At 40.3% G+C, this 14,254-nt stretch overlaps 1 long non-coding RNA gene across 1 annotated transcript in view; it reads left to right on the top strand.

Annotated features, from left to right (window-relative positions):
* Nucleotides 1-13,915, top strand: part of LOC309384740 — a 144,142-nt gene extending 130,227 nt beyond the window's left edge. Inside the window, exon 2 of the long non-coding RNA XR_014174110.1 lies at nt 12,764-13,915. This is a non-coding gene — a long non-coding RNA (uncharacterized lncRNA). The remainder of the gene's footprint in view (nt 1-12,763) is intronic.
* The last annotated feature ends 339 nt before the right edge of the window (nt 13,916-14,254 follow it).

Raw genomic sequence — 14,254 nt, 5'->3', positions numbered from 1 at the left:
TGCCTACCTGTTACAAGGGAGCATTTATTTATCATAGGCAGTGGTGGGATCCTGCTGGTTTAACAACCGGTTCGGTGATTGTGTGCTTTGTGCGCCTGCGCCTGATGGGCACTCTGCGCCCGTCAGCAGTTTTAACAAAACCTACCTTCCACGTTACTTCTGGGGAGTACCACAGCTGAGGTGTGGCAGTCTGCTCTGCCGCGCGAATTAGCTGAGAGGATATAGGTAAGTAAAGTGCAGGGGCGGGTGGGCGGGCCAAACTGATCATCAGGGTGAACCGATTTGATCCCAGTTGATCGTCGGAGCTATCAGTTCACCCGAACCGTTCCGAACCGTCTGAATCCCACCCCTGATCAGAGGTCAGTGATGTATAAATCTATGATGTCTAAGTAAATAAAATCGCAATGGGGTAAAGAGTAAAGTCTCTGCAAATATCACAAAAAGCAGTCACAATAATTACATCTCTATGTTTAGATCTATGGTATATGATTCGGATCAACTTTTTTTTTTTTTTTGGCTTCTGTTAAACGATTCCTGATTTCCTATATTTTATGGCATCGTTGCATTGCATTTCTGTTAACCAGTCCGTATAAAATTTCTCCGTGGAAATGCTGGATGAATGTGTGAAAAAGTTATTGTTTCCTTTCATTGTAAAAGGATCTATTTCTTCTGTGACACATCTTTCATTTGCTAACATAAAAGGAAATGACTCAACTTTCATCTAAACAAGAAGTGCTAAAGCTTAGCAGACAGCACCTGTCTGGAGCATTGTTATTTATTAACGGGTTACCAGCAAAAAGTGGTAATAAATACAGTAATGTTATATCTTTATCTCAGAAGTAAAATATCTGCTTATTTTCCTTTCCACCAAAGTTTAACCTCCCCTTGCTTCTCAAATCATTCTTGAACACTAGGAGGTGCAGGTGGCAATTAAATTGAAGGAAATCTGAAGCCAGTAAGCCAGTTTTCAACATCATTTATTCAGGAGGTGTGCTTCATGGCAGGAACCGTCTGATACCAGTAGAATTATATCAAAATTAACTTTGCAGAGGGACAGTTTAGAAAGCTGGAGGATCAAAGACTCTGACACTAGTTATCAGCATCAGCCTGAATCCCACCCCCTCTCTCAGCATTTTCTCTGCTGATACAGTTTTGACAGCCTATGACAGGTGGGATAACGTGATGATGATGATGATGATGATGATGATGATGATGATAGTAGGCCTACTATAGCTGGCCTAGAAAGCAGGAGACTGTGAGTTCTAGTCCCACCTTAGGCAGGAAAACTGGCTGGGTAACTTTGGGCCAGTCATTCTCACAGTGCCCAATTCATGTCAGATGGTTGTTGTTATGGGAAAATTGGACGAGAAGGAGTATTAGGTAGGTTTGCCACCTTGAGTTACTTCTAAAATAATAAAGGTGGGATAAAAAATATCAAACAATATTGACACTGTTGTAGAGGGCCAGGTCTCTGTTCCTGTCTTCAGTCTGTTTTATCCCATCATGATCATACCCTTCTGTTTGTGGGCTAGATTTGGCCAAGTTGGAAGTGAAAGCAGTAGAGTGTATGATTTTCTCCATTGCATTGATATTCCATGGTACTGCAAACATTCCTGTTTACTGGCTATGGTAATAAAATAATCAACAAAAACACATTTAAATAGCATATTTAAATAACTAACCTCTGGGTAGCTCCTAAGTAAACACGGGCCCTGCCAACATTTTACTATGTAATACAAAATACTGGAAAGCTTTAGCCAGGAATGGACTTGGTGCTTCAAATTGACACATGTATTTCAGTAGTCTACTCTATTACTTGTCTAGCCTTTCAATCTTTTGAATCAGGGGTGTTCTTGGGTATGGTTAAAAAAAAAAAGTCAAAATGGCAGTCGTAGCAGTGCGCTGAAAGTTCCCCCATTTTTAAATGTGGTGCATATGTGACACTCAAAATTCCAGGTGGATCTTTGATTGCAATCCTGTGGTCTCCATCTTGACTTTTTAAAATCAGGTTCTGGTTTCAGAGCAAATGATAGTAGTGGTTGAAGCAGCAACAGCTGGCCAAGTTCTCCTTCCAATGCAACTCTTATCATGGAACAAGCCGCTAAATAGCTAGCCTAGCCCAGGGGTCAGCAACTCGTGGCTCTTTCACCACATGTGGCTCTTTCACTCCTCTGCTGTGGCTTCCTGCCACTCAAAATATGCCTCACAACCACCAATGTGTGACACCCGCCAGCATGCAATTTATTGAGCTTTTAGCCCCCCCCTCCCCTGGTAGGCCAACCATGGATAATTATAAGAAAATTTCAGAAGAAAACAGAATGTTTAATTCAACTAGATATGCTAGTTTTGTGGCCACTCAGGAAATAGTCAGGCACCGGAAGGGTTTTGTGGCTCCAGGTATTTTCTTTTCTGTGGGAAACGGGTCCAAATGACTCTCTGGAGTGTTTAAAGTTGCCGACCCCTGGCCTAGCCCTTTCTAACCCGGTTTTAGGGAGAAAAGTCTCCACAACCCCTAAGCCACAAAAGCTGTAGCCATGAAATTGGGGGAAGCTGGTCTAGATTTACTGAGTTCCTGATTCATTAACTTCTCCAAGCATGTATCTTTGAATTCAGTAATTGATCCACCCTCCCCTTCAGCCGGAGTTTTCTCCTTTTTAAGCCTTCTGGATAAACTATTCTATTAGGCATAATGGCTTATCTGAGATTTTAATTCCAAACTGGCAGCGGTACTTTCCCAGAGTTTATGAACTTCTTGTGCTGTTGGAATGTTCCATTCCATCACCCCGATGCAAATGAAACAAACACAATGATAAAAAGTTGTGCTCTTTATGTAGTTACTTACCAAGCACATCTAAATTCTAATAAAGTAACCAAAATATCTTTACAATCCCCAAGGCATGTCCAAAACTTTTCTGCAGCCCTAATGTTTGGAAATTGAAAGCTGAAAAACGTGACCCGCCCGATGTAGCCAATTCAGGCCCAGACTCTTGTCCACACAGAGAAAAATGTTGTAGATTTTCTTTACATTACACAATGTCTGACAGCTCCATTTCAGGTATCAGGGTGTTTTGGTGCACCTCAGGTTTTTCCATTGTGAAGCAGCAGGATTCTCAAAATAGGATTGCAAATGGAGGTGGAAAATTATTTTGAACACCTGCGTATTTGATTTTATTATAATTTTACAATGTCAGTCCTTTAGAATAAGAATGTATTTAATGGGGCATTTCAAATACAGCATCAATTTTCAGATAGTTCATCCATCAAGCAATGTCTCATTTTATCATGTTTCTGAACCTTGTCCTTCCTTCCTTCCTTCCTTCCTTCCTTCCTTCCTTCCTTCCTTCCTTCCTTCCTTCCTTCCTTCCTTCCTTCCTTCCTTCCTTCCTTCCTTCTTGAACACAAGTTTGAAAAAGAACTTTGTTCTGGATGCATCTGCATGTTCATTTCTGTTATATCCATAATTAATGGATTTACCACACTTCAAGCAAACTTAGAAATAGAGTGCCAAGCAGATGCTATCTGCGGACTAAAGCGAAGTTCTCTTCTATGGCACATATTTGCATGAGTATATCAGTATGAGGTTACTAAAAGGGATGGGAATAGTGGAGTGGTTACATTCAGAACTGAAGGGCCAAAATTAAGGGAATGAGTGGTGGGATTAAGACTTAATAATTGCCAAGGGAAGGCTGTATGACTAAAACTGCCAGAATAATTTCCTTTCCTGCTCTGCTTTGCAGCCCACACAGCTTTGGAGATAAACAAAATTCCATGTCCTGACAAGTTCTTTTTTCTTTCTTTCTTCCCTGAATCAGAAAAACACTCCAAATGAATTAGCCAAGAGAGTATCTCGAGCAGTGCTAAGCATATGTTGGCTGAATAGAAGTTGGAGGATCAGGGGAAGTTAATGGCAAGCAGATAGATCTAGATACACATCATTATTTTATCTTTGTCTTTTTCCTTGTTTTCTCTGGATGAAGTCGTCTTCCTGTCCTGCTGATTGAGGTGAATTTTGCTCATTTACAGCTTGTGCCCTTGTGTAGAGGCCAGCAGTTTGTAACTCCTCCTCTGAAGGCCTCAGAGAGTCTCTGCGACTTGATGGTTGGTGCAGAAGTGAGTGTGGGCTGCAGGGCCAGGATTCTTGACCCCGGAGACCTCCTGCTTTACTGCAGGGGTGGCCCATTGGTTTCATCATTCAACCTCACTACATGTGAGTTTGTAGTCCTGGGAGTTCCCAGATCTGGGAGTTTTAAGTATGCTCTCGCAAACTAGGCTTTCATCTCTGTGAGGAAGCTGTAAGTTTGGAGAATCTAAAATGTCTTGATTATGGGATAGCGCATGTTACCTGATGTTCATTTTTGGTGGATTTTGAGGGTAGGTTATTAGGTAGAAGGACATCTAACTTACCGGGCAAAAAGAATGGATGTGAGTGAAGTCCTAAGATATTGGTGAATAGCATTCATTCATTTGGGAAAAAGCCCCTGAGGTAGTAAAAGATCTGTAGATCAAATAAACGCTGCGCTCTGTCAAGATATTAAGACCAGCTTTTAAATGTAGTTCACCTCAGATTGAATTTAGTTCCACACTGTACTCTTCTGCCAGTCGCAAAATGCTTCCTCCTGCCTGACTCCTGAAATGTGTGTTGAACAAGAAGGGTCATTTTATCTCTGCTGCCTGCTGCACTATCATACATAAGAAGTGGACCTGTGATCTGCTTAGGAAGCATCCCTAAGCCTAAAAGAACTGAATTTGGGCACAGTGCTATCAGAGAACTAAATCATGCAGAGTTTGTTTTTCTCCTTGCTACTATCAGCAAAAGTCAGACTCCATCGCCACACTGACATATTCATCTTTTGTATCTTCACCTATTTCTGATTAAATTCCCTGGAAAAGCCAGTTCTTCTGTAAATACCGCAGAGGTGGTATTCAGTGAGTTTTGACAGGTTCTGGAGAACCAGTAGCAGAAATTTTGAGTAGTTCGGAGAACCGGCAAATAGGCTGGCCATGCCCCCTCTGCCTTCGAGCCTCCCAGCTGATCTTCTTTTGTTGCCCTGAACAGAAGAACGGAGCTGGAAAGCAGGCTAGTAGAGTGGGGAGGGAATGAAGATTTTGCAGTAACCTTTCCCCAACAGTGGGAAGGGGATGGGGATTTTGCAGTATCTTTCCCCTGCCATGCGCACAAAGCCATGCCCACAGAACCGGTAGTAAAAAAAAATTGAATCCCACCACTGAAATACCGGTACATGTAGCAAATTTCTATTGCATTCAATCAAAATAAAAATAAAAAAGAGAGCCATTTGGTGTAGTGGTGAAGGTACTGGCCTAGATACCAAGAGGTGATGATTTCTAGTGCTGCCTTAGGCATGAAAACTAGCTGACTTTAGACCAATCTGACTTTGGGCCAGCCTCTCAGCCCACCCCATCTCACATGATGGTTGTTGAGGGGAAAATAAGAAGAGGAACGAGTAAAGGTAGTTCTCAACTCACAAGAGTTCGTTTAGTGACCATCCAAAGTTACAACAGCACTGAAAAAAGTGACCATTTTTCACAGTTACGACCTTTGCACCAAAGTACCATCTCCAAGGTCATGTGATCATAATTCAGACGCTTAGCAGCTGATTCTTATTTATGATGGTTGCACTGTCCCGGGGTCAGGTGATCCCATTTTGCGAATTCCTGACAAGCAAAGTCAATGAGGAAGCCAGATTCACATAACAACTGGGTTATTAACTTATCAACTGCAGTGATTCACTTAACAACTGTGGCAAGAAAGGTTGTAAAATGGGGCAAAACTCACTTAACAAATGTTTAACTTAACAACAGAAATTTTGGGCTCAATTGTGGTTGTAAATTGAGGGCTACCTGTATGTTGTCCACCTTGAGTTGTACATGAAATAAAAAGGAAGGATAAACAAAAACCTAAATTTTCTGCTGAACATTAAAAAGCCATATACAGTCATACCTTGATACACGACTGCTTTGAAACTCACTGAATTTGGAACTCAGCACATTTTGACATGGAAATTTTGTCCCGGTAGTCATCGCTTGTTTGGTATTGTAACAAGCAAGCTAGAATTTGTCAATGTTGGTGTTAGCATTGGTTGCCTCATTTATTATTCTTTGTGGGGAAAATTTTGCTTGGTACTTGTCATTTTAGGTACTTGTGCCTCCTGGAATCAATTCACAACAAGTACCAAGGTACCACTGTAGATTTTTTTTTAACATAGGTTAAGTCAGTGATACATGGAATTAGTTCTTGAATAGTGTCTTTCATGCTGTTAACTAGCAACTGTGCCGAGAAACAATTTTCCCTTCCTAAGTACTACATGGCAAGGGGGAAGCTAAAATAACTGTTATAAAGAATGGCACATCAGTACAAATTATGGTATACAAATGGTACAGGTACAAATTGTGGACACCTGAGGGTGAAGATATGCTGCAGATCAACACTATAATTAAATTTACAACATTGGTAGAGATACACAGTCACTTCTGCTTTGTTAGGATCTTCTCATGGTCTGATCATGGCTACATAGATTATGGAGAGCCAGTTTGGTACAGTGATTAAGGTAAGTGGTTAAGGCCTAGTCATTCTTCCTCAATCCAACTCACATGACAGGGTGGTTGTTGTGGGGAAGTTAGAAGGCAGGTATTAGATATGTTCACTGCTTTGTGTTGACCCAAATTATCAAAAAGTTGAAATAAAAAATTAGCAACAATAATGGCTATAATCAGAAAACCCGTGGCTTATAAAAAAAATGACATCTAAAGCTGAAATGTGAAAATCTGATGTTTTCAGTAAATTTGTCTCTGTATTGCAATGAGGCAAGTTAAATGTCGGGATTAAGGCTCAAAAATGCATGGCTAAACATGAATATATCTGCAGCAAATATAAAATCTTATGATGTGTTTTTATGCTCTTGAGCCTGAGAGACCTATTTGGTTTCTATCTTCTGTTCAGCTGGAACCAGTGGTGGGTTCCTGGAACTGGCAGCGACCCAGGCCTGCCATGCCCCCGAACCAGTTCTCTGTAGCCACCACCATCTTGTTTTTCGCTTCTGCGCATGAGCAGAACAATTTTATTGCACTATGCATATGCGTGTAGTGTGCATCAAGCGTGCGCGAGCAGCGCACCTACAAGCGAACCAGCATTAGTTCCTGCCGGAACCCACCCCTGGTTGGAACCCAATTATCCCATTACATCATCTGCTTTCCTCTGAAAGGGGAAAACCTTTCAGAAAAGAAAACCAATTCTTCGGCAAGATGATTGCCATACCTGTTTACCCTTAGGAAGTCTGTCGGGCTCTCGAGATTAGATCTAGGTGAGGCATTTCAAGAAATAGCATTGATCTTTTATGGCAACCCTCCTTCAGATGAAAGAAAGAAGCAACCCGTCTGCGTGATCAGATAACAGAGTAACCGTCTTCCCTGCACAATCTGAGATATCTTGATTTTATGGACTCTGATTGCAGCTGAATTGTCAGAATGGCAAAATGTTCATTAAGGAGTTTTCCTCCAGGAGTTTGTCTTATGTTCATTATCAGGACAATCTAGTTAATGGCCTTTGCTGCAGCTTGTGCTGATGAGGCATATAATAATGAAGTTATTGCATGAGAGTAGCAGAGCAGGATATCTGTAGGAGATGCAGGGGCTTTGTTTGTTTGTTTCTTGCTCTTACGTCCCCATTTTTCTCTCACCACACTTTCTTGTGGTAAATTGGACTGACAGATGGTGAGTGGTCCAAGTCAACCAGAACCTTTGGGATCAATGAGGATTTAATCTTGCATTTATTGCGGTATCAGCCCTTACCAGGTTAGTAGCTTACAGGTATTTTGGGTCTAAAATTTCCTTTGATAATCAAGACAATTGCTAAGTGAGTTTTCCCATGCTACGACCTTTTTGCCGCCGTTGTTAAGTGAATCACTGCAGTTGGTAAGTGACTCATGCCATTCTTAAGTGAATCTTGTTGTTGTTAGTTGCAAAGTTGTGTCCGACCCATCATGTTAAGTATTAAAGTTCCCTGCCATTGACTTGCATTGCTGGCTCCTGATTGGCTAAGACGTGAGCAGCCTGCTGGTGGGAGAATCCAGCTGCCTGATTGGTTAAGCGTCTGACAGCTCGAGTATAAAAGAGCTGTCAGCTGTCATTTGTTTGCTGTTTGCCGGTTCGTGGTTTGCCTTACATTTGAGCTGTTTGTCACTGTTAAATAAAGGTTGTGTTAGCTTCAACCTGCCTTGCCTCAGTTCCTGTCGGCCTTGTTCTCCCTACAGAACACATCGCAAGTCCATGAACAGTGTTCCTCCAGGCCTTCCTGTCCTCTACCATCCTCTGGAGTCCATTTAAGCTCACGCTGACTGCTTCAGTGACTCCATCCAGCCACCTCATTCTCTGTCGTCCCCTTCTTCTTTTGCCCTCAGTCTTTCCCAGCATTAGGCTCTTCTCCAGTGACTCCTTCCTTCTAATTAGGTGGCCAAAGTGTTTGAGTTTCATCTTCAGGGTCTGACCTTTTAAAGAGCAGTCAGGGTTGATCTCCTCTAGGACTGAGCGGTTTGATCGCCTTGCAGTCCAAGGGACTCGCAGGAGTCTTCTCCAGCACCAGAGTTCAAAGGCCTCAATTCTTTGGTGCTCAGCCTTTCTGGATTCCCCCATTGTCTTTGCTTGCTGGAGGCCAGCTGCGAAGGTTACAAACGGTGATCACATGACCCTGGAATAGTGCAACTGTCAAATACATGCCTGTTGCCAAGCATCTGAATTTTGATCACATGACTATGGGGATGCTGCAATGGTCACGACCAGTCATGGGTCACATTTTTCAGTGCCGTCATAACACAATGGTCACGAAACAAATAGCAAGTTGAGGACTACCTGTATTGTATGATATCCAGAACCGGAAGTAAATTAGTGGCATACTATATGATATTCTGGACCATAGATCAGTGTCCATTTTTAAAACTTGCCAACAATAATCTGGGACAGTTTGGATGATAATCATAATGTGGGCACTTCTCATGTGTTTTGTGTTATCCTTTAGGATAGATATTTGAATTATCTTTTGCCAGGAGTTAGAAAATGGTACACTAGCCTTTAATGCATCATAAGGTTTGTTTAGAGTGTAGAAAGGATGAAGCAGCTTCTTCCACACAACTGAGGATCATACTCTTTCTCAAGTAGCCTTTTTAAACTTATAAAAATGGTGGATTTTAAAATTCTTTTTCTTTTTAGCAGTCCCTATATCCTAGGTAAAGGTAAAGGTTCGCCTTGCACATATCTGCTAGTCATTTCTGACTCTGGGGGGCGGTGCTCATCTCTGTTTCAAAGCCGAAGAGCCAGCACTGTCCGAAGATGTCTCCGTAGTCATGTGGCCGGTATGACTAAATGCCAAAGGAGCACGAAACGCTGTTACCTTCCCACCAAAGGTGGTTCCTATTTTTCTACTTGCATTTTTACATGCTTTCAAACTGCTAGGTTGGCAGAAGCTGGGACAAGTAACGGGAGCTCACTCCGTTACGCGCGCTAGGGATTCAAACTGCCGAACTGCCGACCTTTCTGATCAACAAGCTCAGCATCTTAGCTACTGAGCCACCCGGTCCCTGCCATATCCCACTATAAGCCAAAAGTTGGCATCTCCTTTTTTGCAGGAGCTCAAATAGTTATACACAATGTAATAAGGAACGAAACAAGGGCCTCATGCTAGATGAACATTGTCCAGATGCTAGAATGTACTACTTGTGAACCACTCAAGAAGCAACAGAGCCTACTTGTTTAGCCTACAAACGGGTGTGTGCGAGGGTAATTTGTCCAATCTAATTTCCTTTTCCACCACCCCCTTTCCTAAAGCGGCTTTCTCTCCCGGGTTTTGTTTGACTGAGTGCAGGATCTGAGTAGCCTCTGTCCCCTCTGGCCTTCTGTTGATCATCTTTGGTCATGCACAAGCTGTTGCCAAGCAACAGAGCGGAAGTGCCAGCTGGAGCCACGTGGTTTTGCCCAGTCATTTGGTGGTGTTGGCATCTTGGGCCAAAAGCTCATTTTTTTCTTGATCAAATGTTTCTAGGGGAACGACACAGCCAGCGTTGCCCTGGAGGCTATTTCGACACAATCAACCCTCTTGGTTTTCTACTTTCTTTGGCTCTTGTTTTCATCTTTACTTGATTTCTGGCTGAAAGTTCATGAATTGTCATGAAAGTTCATGAATCTGTGTTGCTGTAAACGAGTTTTATCTGAGATTAACTTCACCTTCACTTTCTTTTCTTCCAACTGATAAATGAGATGACTTACTGTCACATCAACACATTTTAAATATTAGTTTTATGCACACATCGGCATGCTTCAAATGGCTTTTGGTTTCTGCAAAGATGCTTGAAATGGAGCAAAGGGATCAATTCCCACACTTTCACCCAAGAATTTAGAAGTACAACTGTATTACTGGGCTTCCAAATTGAGGTGGAAGGCATTCTTAACCTACCAGACAAGAAGCAGTACGCATCTATTCAGGATACTTTTTTCCCCCTAAAGCATTTTTTATACAAAGTTTTTCTTTTTAAAAAAGGGCAAGGAGTTGTGAGAAAACATTTACAAATATCACCTAATGACATCTGATCATGATTAGAACTCCAGGATTGGCATTCTTATTTTCCATGCTGATGTGCATTGAATGTGGCATTGAGTTTTATTTTCCTTTAATTGAATCTTGAATCCAATAGCAGAAAATATAATATATCAGGACTCATAGCTAAGACCCTTCAGCACTTCTTCACATATAACAAAAAAGTATAGATCTAGTATATAGATGATAATTTTGGAGGAATAAAATAAAAGGAACGATTAGAAAAGACACATGCAGCAATCAACAATATCTTCAGAAGAATAAAATTCACAGCATCCTAGACCAAGCCAAATCCAAAAATGCTAGGGAATTCCTAGAAGATTGATATTCAGACAAAACATCCACCAATAGATACATAGCAATAAATCATATCTACACACTCCATTAGCCAATACTCAGATAAGCAGGGATTGACATCAGACAAATAAACAGAAAACAATACCCTAATCAAAGGAACTACCAAGAAGAAAATAGTAGTATGCCCGCTAACACCGGCAGGGCAAGCTATTGTATATAAACAATGAGCAAACCCACTCACTCAATGAGTGAATGGTGTTACCTAGTTGGATGATGAAATGTCTACACAAGCAACAGCCAAGCTCAGAGACCACCAAGAATTCCCCATGAGTCTTGAATGCTATGAGCATTGAATTAGAGGCCACTCAGTAATTTTTAAATGTTATATGCAAGCATGTAAGATTAGAAGTTATAATCTGGAGTTTTGAGGCAAAACAGATTTTCTGCAGTTTTTGCTTCCCATGTGAAAAATACATGATTCCACATTAATATTGCTTATAAACTTACCTGAAATTCGTGAACAATGAATTATGAAATATGGTTTTTCTTATAGTGTGATAATTGATGTTTTTCTGCCATGAAGTGGGGTGCTTTGTGAGCCCAACGTTAAGTCTGGAATTGTTGAATTGTTCAGTTTTATTTCTGCTGGCAGGATCATTTTTTAAAACCACTGTCCCAAATTAATGATATTTCTTACTCTTAATCCTTGTAAACATCCCAGAATCATATGTGAGTTGATGATTGTAAAAACTGTAATTATAAACTCTTGTGTCAGATAACACTGCTGCATATTGTTTTACTCAGGAGTAAGCTCACAGTGGCCTAATCAAGATCAGAATGCTGTAAATAGTATGGGAGAGGCTAATATTTTCTCTGGCATGTGATTTAAACACACACTCCTCATATGATACCAATTAAATATTATTATTTTTAATCCCTGTATCCGTGCAACTGTGATGGTGGATTTTTTTCCCCTCTGAAGCCCCCATGTGATGGACAGTGTCATTTATCACAGGCCTGGGAGGTTTATGAAACTGAATTCATATTCAAATGTTATGAGGGCAGGAACCATCTATTAGAAGTCAGAAAATGCTAAATACGGTATATATAAAACAAAGGTGATGTAACAACAGCCGAAAGAATGGATGTGAAGCAGAGATGGATTTCTGCCGGTTTGTCCTGGATCGGGTGAACTGGGAGTGGCAGTGGCGGGAGGCTCCTCCCACCTGCCTGGACATCGCGTGAGCGCATGCCTACGCACGAGGAACCAGTAGTAAAATAAATTGAAACCCAGCACTGATGTGAAGGATAGGTGATGCCCACCTCTCTGCAGCTGATTTTTCCTCAGTTTTCTTGTTTTCTCCGATAAAGCTTATTTTCAGATTTAGCATTAAATCAGAGCTTCAGAGAAAGAGTTTCAAGAGGAATTCATGACTAAGGAAAAGGATGAGGTATTCTCTTCCTGACCATTCTGTTGCTCATTAATCATTTTACTTTATAAGCGTCAGACAAGTCACTTTTAGCATTCAGCTTCTTCACTTTCATTTACAGTTTATTTATAGTCAGAGGCTGTGGGCAGTTAAATATGCCAAGTGGAGATTTTTATGTTGTTTGTATTGATGAGATTGGTACTTTTCTGCTGAAAAGTCATATGGCCATATGGTCAAGAATCACCTTATAGGGGAGATGGGTAGCATAAAAATTGAATTAATAAGTACATAAATATTTTCTTTCACTTGAAAATATTAAGTGTCTTGTCATTGAGAGGACAAACTTGTTCTTGCATTTTTTTAAAAAAAAATCTCTTAAGTTTCTATAGAATTCTGCTTTCTATAACTTATGGTTGCTTTTCTATTTTCTCTGTAGGATTACTTGCCAGAAGGAAAGCGATAATTGGAATGCAGAAAGATGCTGACAGAAAGGCTGTCTCTGGAGAAAAGACTTCACTTGATGGAAAATACCTCTTTTATGAATTATGAAATTGATTCTTTATGAATTGTAGCCCATCATGCATAAGATCCAAAATAGAAAAAAACCTGTGACTGAAGAAATTGGAGCCTAACCCCCTTAGTCATGTGGAAACCAGGAAGATATAAAAATCCATCATCTAAACATACGTGTCTTCATATCTTTGCAACTTTGCCGAAGTTTTGATCTAAGCTTCAGAAAACCATAAAACTGTGAATGGCACCTCTAATTTAGCTTTGGAATAAATTTATATAGAGATACATTAGAAATTTACCTTCTCTGCATAATGTTTAGGCACAAAAATGGAAGGACACTTTGATTCCCACAATGGGTGAATGGCTGCAAAACGTGATGGAATTAGCAGAGATGTCTAAATTGACTGCTTTGATTAAAGAAAAAAAAATCCCACAATTACATTTGTTTCTACTTGGAAACCACTTCTGGACTTTGTACTTGAGATGGGGGAGGGGGGAATGAAATTTTGATTTGGAGTTTTGCTGATTAGATAGGTTTGTTGCTATAGAAATGGCTAGTTCATATTATGTAAACGTAAAAAGTTGATGCTGTTATCTAAGGGAGACATAAGCCTTTTCTTTCTTCTCTCCCTTTCCCCTATACTTTTCTCTTCCCTTCTTCTCCCCTCCCCTACTTTCCTACTATTTTCTTTTGGTATTTTTGTAGTTTATATTATAAATTAATAAAAAAAAATCAAAATAAATTTATCATCTCCGAAAAGTAAGGGAATTAAACACTTCCTTATGTATGCAGACCTTTTCTCGCTACTAGTCTATACATCATTGTTGAATCTTCATGAATTTTCTTTTCTCGTATTACTAGATTTGGTCTTTATTAATTTGAATATAGTTTGAACAATTCCTAAAATTCCTGCTGCCATTTTGGTGTCTTTTTCTTCTTTGTGAAATCATAAACTTTGCATTTCTGTACAGTATTTGAGAATGAAAGAACAGATTTGTCTCTCTCAGGGTTGGGGTTTTTTTGAGGGAAGTTTTTATTATGAATTAATTTTATTAAATAAAAGACTTGCAGGTCTGTCTCATGGTGGTTTTTGGTCCAGAAATATAGATAACCAAAAGGGTATCCTTTCCTCATTCTAATGGCTGAAATTCTGGAAGGTGTAAATATTTCATCTGGAAAGCACCAGGGTGAAGAAGAGTTTAACAGAATACGACAGTAGGATAGTCCAGTGGTGGGCAACCTTTTTTTTCAACTGAGCCAAATCTCGCCAAAACCACGATTGAAATTTACTTTGAGAGCCACATTTTTAAAACCGAAAATACATAGGATGGTACACTGTTTTTAGTTTCAATAAGTTTTTATTGAGAATATTCTGCATGCAAGTATGCACATAGGTCGGGAGGATACAAATAA

This window comes from Natrix helvetica, assembly GCF_964273705.1.
Source record: "Natrix helvetica genome assembly, chromosome: 1".
Lineage (NCBI taxonomy): Eukaryota > Metazoa > Chordata > Lepidosauria > Squamata > Natricidae > Natrix > Natrix helvetica.
This window is presented reverse-complemented; position numbering and strand designations above follow the sequence as displayed.